Source organism: Psammomys obesus, unplaced genomic scaffold, assembly GCF_907164565.1.
Source record: "Psammomys obesus unplaced genomic scaffold, mPsaObe1.curated_primary_1811, whole genome shotgun sequence".
NCBI classification, from domain to species: domain Eukaryota; kingdom Metazoa; phylum Chordata; class Mammalia; order Rodentia; family Muridae; genus Psammomys; species Psammomys obesus.
In genome coordinates, this window is record NW_026592548.1 from 162,781 (window position 1) to 170,218 (window position 7,438).

A 7,438-nucleotide genomic window follows, 5' to 3' on the forward strand; every position below is an offset into this window, starting at 1 on the left:
ACACACACACACACACACACACACACACACACACACACACACACACAAAGCAAACAAACAATAACAACAAAGAGAGGAGCTGGAAAGATGGTTCAACAATTAAGAACACTGGCTGCTCTTCCAGAGAATCTCAGTTTGATTCTCAGCACCCACATGATGTCTAACAACTGTCTGAAAATTCAGTTCTAGGTGATCCATGAGTACTGAATATACATGGTACACAGACATACATAAAAGCACATTAAATAAAAAATATTTTTGACAAAGATATTAAAATAATTAAAGTACAAAATTCAACTCTAGTAGGAGAAAGTGATTGTTCTACTTATAGCCTGTTGTTTATTATTTTATTTGAATTTTTGACATATGGAAAGGCAAAGAGATTTGAAATATGTTGCTGATGAGTGAATATCTAACTGGGAATAGATAAAAACCCCTCTTCTCACACCAATTCCCCCACAGAGTTTACTAGCTAGCTTCTTATACATTCCTATTAACTAGACTATATTTTGCACATACGGCTCTATTTGTGGTGTGTTGTGTATCTTATAAGTTCTTTAAACAGAAGACAGTGACTGACTGAAGCAAAGTTCCTGGCATAGAGCAATGTTCGGGTCCTTTTAGGAGCCAAGAGCAATGTGATGTTATTCTCTTTGCAGAAGGTGATCTGTGGAAATCTAAAATAATTAAATATATCTCATTAAATATTGATTTGATTTCACAGAAGTACCTAACAAGAACAGTAACCCACTCTGAAGCTTCTGTTCTTTTAGGTAGCTTTTATCCATTAAAAACACCCCTTTATGGTCCTCTACTTTGTTTGTGTGTGCGAATGAGCCTCACTATGAGTTTACACTCTGTTATTTAGTGTCACCCCTCCCTCTACCTAATTGTCTTATTTTATATGGAAATAAAGGATCTTTCCTAGCACATCCTTTTATACACTAAATTTAGAAAGGGAATTCTTGAAATCCAAACAGTCAACCTGATCTTCATATGAAATTTTTTTCACATATACCCCATCCTCTTCCCTTTAAGACATCAATCCCATCAAAAAATTTCCATTTTGCCTTTCCATTCACATTTCATATATACTACAGACATTAGTCTTATTCAGTCCTAGCCTTATGTCTTACTAGTTATATAAACAAGGAATATGCCTTACCTTTTAAATCTTATTTTTCTCAATTATTTTAAAAATATCAATAATATCAAACATAAGTCATGATGAAGATTAAATAAAATAATATAATTGTGCAAAACACAGAGTAGACATTCAACAAATGTTGCAATTATAAGGGAGGCAGTTTCTGTTCCCAGAGAGCAGAACAAAACAAAACAAACCATAAATCCCCTAATTATAGTCTCTCTTATTAAATTACCTCTTTGAACTCAGGCAACCTGGAAGGGCAGGTAAAAAACTTTATAGGTTTCCAGAAACCTCTTAGTGTGATGCAGCCAGTAGCTTGAAGTAGCCAGTCTTTTGTTGTTTCCCAGGCTTGAAAGAGGCTGCAGTAGAGAACTGGGGTGTCTTTAAAGTTTAGGGTTGCTCAAGGGCCTTACTCTTTTTTCATCATGTAGATAAAGGATCCAAACTATCCAGCCCCCATATCCTTATGATCTTTGGCCTTCCCAGAATCTAACAGATCCTCTTTCTGTTTCTCCATATGTATGGCAGCAGTACAAAGGGACACATGTCCTACTGACCAACAATACCCTGCACCATGGCACAATTACTGTAGAGATTTTGTAAATGTGTGAATAATAAATGGACAGGGTCCAATCCTTAGCTTCTCAGAAGCTCAGAAAGCTCTCCATTCCTGACACACAGATAGCTAATGACAGGAAATATACCTTAGACAACGATAGCCACAGCCACAATTCATGCCCCAGCAAGGGAAAAAGTGGCCCTGACACAGTCCAGAATTCTACTGTTACCCCACAAAAGTCTTTGCTGAGTAGCTCAAAATCACTCTAGAGCACATCAAAGGTAGTGTTTCTTAAATACAACTTGGAGTATATGGTGAAAGACAAAGTAGAAATACAAGAATTATATGAGAGTAGAATACATGAAAGTAATCTCCTACTTCTACTATGAATTGGGTTCAAGAATAGCTGAGAGTAGGGGGCAGGTAGTTTCTACCCACCCCATGTAGTGGAAGCTAACAGTTTGCACTGGAAATACCAATAACAACTAAAGTTGCAAGGAGACCCTGTAATTGTTGTTTTTTGTTTGTTTGTTTGTTTGTTTAACAGCAAATCAGCTAAATGCATAAATTTTGCCATTAATCCATGTAACTATGAAATAGGTTCTTTTATGAGCATCCTAATAAGGACAGTTGGTCTAGACACTGCTAATAAACTAGAGACTTGAAATTCTCAAGTAGATACAAGACAACATTTATCTTGTCACCAAATGCATCATTTAAGAGCACTTGAGAAGAGAGAACTCAACAGGTGGTTCATATTAGAAAGATCCTGTGACCTAGTCTCAGCGCTCCTTCATGTCAACTATATCTTGAACCTAGAAAGAGAGACAACTTAAAATACCATGCAATGGTGTAAAAAAAAAAAAAAAACTACAAAACAGTAAAACTCAAGCCCTGCCATCCCCAGATGTTCATTCCTGTTCCCTTTGAGTTCCAAGAAAACTCTTCTTGCTGTTTCTGAGATAAACATTTAGGAGTTTGTAAGCCTCTCCTTTGCTTAGAAACTGTAAGCAAAGTGTAGTGAGAAATTTGGTTTCTTAAAAAACCCAGTTATGTTGGGAATATGTTTTTGTTTTAATCCCAGGTGTGGGGTATGGTGCTGCTTCACATTATCCACAGCACCTAACTATAGTTTGTTTTGTGGTCTGGCAGGGGTATGATTTTGCCAATGAGGATAGTCTACATTTGGAATTCTGATGACTCTGCAGAAGGTTTATCAATGCCAGAGCCCCAAGAAAGGTGGCAGCAGCTGTCTTTCTTTTTCTCCTACTTAGTGTTGGGTGGAGAAGGAAAAGGAATCCCATAAAGTAGCCAAAAGTCCGGTTACACATGTGTCTTACTTTTTGTCTCTTTCATATGATTTGACTCCCATTCAGAGCAAATTTCCTCCACTGAAACCTTAAGTATTGACAGTGCTTGCTTTGCTGGTAGTATTTTCTGCTAAGGGCTTTTTCAAGGTAAATGACTCATACAAGTAACTGTTAAACACAATTCCATAGTATGTTGAAAGCGCCTTTGAACAATACACATTAGAGAAGATATGCAGCATAAAAGTAAATTTGACTCACATAATCTAAACATTTTTTTCTTTTGGCATGATGTGAATTCTTTTTTGCCTAAAAGTTCTAGGTACTTTACAAACATTTATTTAGTTTTTTTGCTTATTTTTTTATGTGTGTTGTGTGTATTTGTGTATGGAACCATGCATGCACAGCATCTGTGTGGAACTCAGAAGACAACATACGGAAATCAGTCCTTTCGTTCTACCATGTTGATTCTAGGAATCGAACTGAGGTCACTGGCTTTAACAGCAAGTGGTTTTGTTTCATTTCCTGAGCCATCTTTGTACCTCTTATGCATGTTCATATTTTTTGTTTTGTTTTGTTTTTCGAGACAGGATTTCTTTACGTATCCTTAGTTGTACTGGACTCACTTCATAAACCAGGCTGGCCTCAAACTCACAGAGATCTGCTTGTCTCTGTCTCCCTGAGTGCTCGGATTACAGGCATGCGCCACCATGCCTGGCTATAAATATCCATCTTAAGTAATATCCATCTTAAGTATCCATCTTCATTTTCTCATATACATTGTATTTATAAGAAGTCACATTCTGGCAGAGGAAATACATATTTGCTATCATCAATGCTACCTTCGCATCATCTTTTGGAATTTTCTTTTTCAATGATTTTGTTTCATGTCTTCCCTTAGTCTTTCAAGTTTTCCCACAATGAAAATGTTTTTTTCCCTTAACCCATACATTATCCTATTAATTGCCTTCACTAGCTTCCTTCCCTTAGAATCCAACATCTGGGAAGTTCCCTTTCCTGGCATTGAAACCTCACTTCTACTGTCATCCCTAGTCATTTGCACAATATATGTCCCACTGTTCTACTGACTGTCTAGGAAATGCCACCAGTAAACTCTCTGGTGATGTTGCTTCTTGAAATCTTCTAACTTTCCTCCCTTCCCCAGCATCAGCAACTTTGCTCTCTTTTATTTTCTCTTACTGGTCTATAATCTCTTTTCTTAATCTGGCTCCAGCTCCTTTACTCACTAGTATTTCTGAGCAGTTTTTCCTTCACCTCTTTTCTTCTTAAAGTATCAATAGCTTTGAACTTGATCTCTTACCTAAACTTTAAACCTAAATATTTAAGCCAAATGTTTCCTTGACTTTTCTGCCTAGAAAAACCACATGTGCTACCAAATCAAGTCTTTCCAGTACTCTAGTGACTCCAACTATATAAGTCAAAGTCATCGTTTGTCTATTACCCATATATTCTATCAGTTGTCTAAGCCAGATTCCACTATCTTATTCATGGAAAGCCAGCCTAACATCTCTACAAGGCTGACCCTCATCACCTCTCTAAATTGGACTGCAGAAGACATTTCTATCAGGTCTCCAGTCTCTAGTTTTCTTAAATAGACAGTCCAGCATATCCATCATTATAAAACACTGATCTGTCTTCCTTACTTCCTGAACATAATTTGGCAATATCTTCCTATTGCTTATGAATAAAGCCTGCCTTATTAGGGCCACACCACCGAGATCTCACTGAGTGATGATATCTAATATTTCATGACTTTTGTACTTAGATTCTCCAAGGCACTTCTTTATACTCGTTGTGTATAATTCACATTCAACCTCAGGCATTACCTGTTGTAACCTAGCTATGGGAACAAAGCAATTAAACCTATGGAGGGAGGTACCACCAAGCTGCTATCTTGCAATGTTTTGCCAGTTAGATTACTTAATCCAAAAACTGGCTATCTAGAAACCTAACACAACCCCCCCCCCAATATCTAGATTTCATTATCAGTGTTGTGAACTTCATTATCAATGTGTACTTAAGAAACCATAAAGATGTATAATAACAACAAACACTTGTATGTGACAGCCCTTGTGTGAAGTGAGGTACAGTGTCTAAATATACAACTCTTAGAACTAAAATAGCATGATAACTGTTAATCTCAAATAATTGCAGTGAGGATTAAATGTTTCAAGTGTAACCATAACTCTAAAGATACATACAATTGTTATTATGTTTCATGCAGTATTTTGTTTTAACCACAAGAAAAGCTAAGGGCTGTCAATAATTTAAGCTGACTTTGTCAGTGAAGTGACAAAGTTCAAGCACTTAAACAGTGACTGTCTTCTGAGTTTTACTCTAATAGCAATAAAGTAATAGCCAGTATGGACTTCTGTCTTCCAAGCATTGATATATGTGTACATATATTTGTGTATATATATTATGTATTAAATACCTATTTAATTTTTATAGCACTTTCTATGAGATAGGTAAGAATTTTTGTTTGTTTTGGTTATCTTTGTATTCACTACCTAAAGGACAGCTATAGTAGCAACAATAGATGTTGTTATTATGTTACCACATAGAGCTATGCTGGCATTTCAGAACAGGAATAAGGAGAGAGCCCTTTATTTTGCATTAAAGAATAAAAATAGCACTAAGTCTTCAGAAGAAAAAAGATAAGTCTAGTTGTTATGAAATATGAGTAGTTACTTTTCAAATAGAGAAAACTACATAGATGGATAAACTTAAGATCAGAGAATAGTAACAATTACAAATCATGGTCCGGCTGAAGAGTTGGTAGGTACATCTGTGATCCTGGCAGACTGAGTTGAAGTCATACAGCCATGTGAGACAAAAACACAAAAGTGGAGGAAAAATGTTCTCATTAAAATTATATGCCTCTGAAAGCTAACATTTTAAATCTGGACTGGTGATAATAACATCTTCGTTTTATTTGTTTAGAATGATTTTTTTGTACAATTTTAAGATGCTATCTCAGTAATATTCACAACCTTGGAGGTCTTTCCAATTTAATTATCACTTTTGTCTAAGTGGGAAAGTAGTTACACAAGGAAGGGAAGACAAACATCAGAGCTGCTCAAAGGTTACTTGTTGATCCAGAGTGAGAGTCTAGTATGCAGCTTATTTCAATGTTGAAAATAACAAAATTGCACCATTTCCAACAACCCTCAACACCTTATTTTCTGCTTTTCTTTGAAAACATGGGGCAGAGTGCTATAGTTGAAGAGGCTTGTGTAGACAATCAGAAATAGTGCTGAGCATGCAGAAAACTATGAGTAGACTAGATATGCTGGTAAAACGTGCTATTTGCCAAGAAGAAACAAGTTTGCTGTAATTTTAAACTTACTGCCTAACCAAAGTACATAAAGCACAGATAATACATTAATATTGTATTAATTTTTGAGGATTGTCATAACAAAATATCATAAATTGTATGAAAACAAAAGTTTTATTTTTTTCTCAGCTCTCAGGCTGGAAAGCCAAGATTAAAGGACTAGTAAATAGTGGCACTTTGGGCTTGTCTCAGGTTGCACCTGTCCTATGACATGTTGGATAAACCCCTTACAAAGAAAGCCTTTGTTAAACTAATCATATGTTTAACCACCTTATGTTCCAGTAGGCTTGCAGTCTAAGGTAGTAAGGGTTGATAATTTTATATATGAATACAGGCTCATAATTCAGCCATTAACAAAGATGGAGATGAGATGTAGACATCTCTCAAGGCTCTTCCATGCTACCTCTCTTAAACTAATCTATAATCTTCAAAATATATTTAAACTCACTTTTTACAATTATCACCATAATACATTTTCTTTTTTGTTTATTATGCATATATTTTATGTGTGTGCTTGTTCCTGGGGAGGTGGGACTCACTTGCCATAGTGCATATGTGTAGGTCAGAGGATATCCTTCAGATATGAATCCTCACCTTCTACCTTTAGACAGTGTTGCATCATCACTACTACCATGTTGGCTGGTCTTCAAGCTTCTGCCTCCCATCTTTCTGTAGAGGCAGGATAGGATTACAGAGACTTACATTACTGTGTGTATCGAATTTTATGTAAATTCTGAAATTCCAAACTCAGGTCATTGGGTTTACCTAACAAGTAAGTCATCTCTTCAGTCTCATTTTTACTTGAATTTTATAACGAATTTTCTTATGTTTTTTTTTCTTTTTTCTTTTTTCTTTTTTTTCTTTTTTTTTGGCTTTTTGAGACACATTTTTTTCTGTGTAGTCCTGGCATTCGCTCTGTGGACCAGGTTGGCTTTGAACTCAGAGATCTGCCTGCTTCTGTCTCCTGAATGCTAAGATTAAAGGTGTGTGCCACCATGTCTCACCTATATTTGTATCCTTTATTAACTAGTGTTCCCCTCCAATGTAATATTATGTAATCCACC